This window comes from Myotis yumanensis, unplaced genomic scaffold, assembly GCF_028538775.1.
Source record: "Myotis yumanensis isolate MYYU_CA2020_CCGP unplaced genomic scaffold, mMyoYum1.0.hap1 SCAF_13, whole genome shotgun sequence".
Taxonomy (NCBI): domain Eukaryota; kingdom Metazoa; phylum Chordata; class Mammalia; order Chiroptera; family Vespertilionidae; genus Myotis; species Myotis yumanensis.
This window is the reverse complement of record NW_027223764.1, coordinates 49850622-49852192: the sequence shown is the minus strand read 5'-3', so window position 1 is coordinate 49852192 and position 1571 is coordinate 49850622.

The following is a 1571-nucleotide window of genomic DNA, read 5'->3' as shown; positions in this document are numbered from 1 at the left end:
TTAAAGGAATACCTTTCAGCATTTCATATAATACTGGTTTGGTGGTGGTGAACTCCTTTAGCTTTTTCTTACCTGTGAAGCTCTTTATCTGACCTTCACTTCTGAATGATAGCTTTGCTGGATAAAGTAATCTTGGTTGTAGGTTCTTGGTATTCATCACTTTGAATATTTCTTGCCACTCCCTTCTGGCCTTCAAAGTTTCTGTTGAGAAATCAGCTGACAGTCATATGGGTACTCCCTTGTAGGTAACTGAGTTTCTTTCTCTTGCTGCTTTTAAGATTCTCTCTTTGTCTTTTGCTCTTGGCATTTTAATTATGATGTGTCTTGGTGTGGTCCTCTTTGGATTCCTTTTGTTTAGGGTTCTCTGCACTTCCTGAACTTGTAAGCCTATTTCTTTCACCAGGTAGGGGAAGTTTTCTGTCATTATTTCTTCAAATAGGTTTTGAATATCTTGCTCTCTCTCTTCTTCTGGCACCCCTATAATTTGGATGTTGGTATGCTTGAAGCTGTCCCAGAGGCTCCTTACACTATCTTCGTATTTTGGATTCTTTTTTCATTTTGCTTTTCCAGTTGGGTGTTTTTTGCTTCTTCATATTTCAAATCTTTTACTTGATTCTTGTGATCCTCTGGTCTGCTGTTGGGAGTCTGTATAATATTCTTTACTTCAGTCAGTGTATGTTTAATTTCTACTTGGTCCTTTATCACAACATCGAGGGTCTCACTAGATTTCTTGAGGATCTCACTACATTTATCGGCGGTTTCTAGAAAATTCTTGAAAAACCTTATAACCATGGTTTTGAACTCTATATCCAGTAGTTTGCTTTCCTCCATTTCTGTCATTTGTGTCCTGTTTCTTTGTCTCCGCATTTTCTATGCTTCGCTGTGTCGATAGAGTGGTTTTCTGTGCTAAGTGTCCCAATTACCTGAGGTAGACACTCTTGGTGCACCCCCTTGTGGGCTTTGTGCACAGTCTTGTTGTAGTTAAGCCTTGATTGTTGTAGGTAAAACTGGGAGGATTTGACCTCCAGGCCAATTGGCTGTGAGAATCAGCTGTGTCTGCAGTGGGAGAACTTCTGTGCTGAAGACACCCTTATGTGGCAAGACTTGCTTCAGTGGGGCTTTGGTGCTCACTGAGTCTGCCCCCTGAGTGTGTCTCTTATGGATCTGAGGAGTTGTAATCTGGATGGTCCCACTCTGACCACTGGGTACACTGGCTCTTGGATCTAAGGAGGTGCTAATCTAGCCTCTACCTGAGGCTACGCAGCAGAAGCCAGCTGTAAAGCAATGCAAGTTACCCTGGGGTCTTGGGGCAGCTGCAGTTTCTTAAGTTATTTTCAGATTACAAAGGGCCGGGCCTTTCATATGCAAAAGCCTCAGTGCACAGCTTGGGTGGGGTGGGTCCCAGGGGATCAACAGGGCGGGCCGAGCGAGCAGTACCGCTGCTCTCAGTCCTGCCTTCAGAGGTCCTGGCAATCGCCGAGAGTGCCTCCGAGAGAAAGCTGCCCTCGAGTTCTGACCAATGCCAGACAGTCCCGTTTCTCCCGTATGAGTCTGGGTCCCCAGAGACTCGC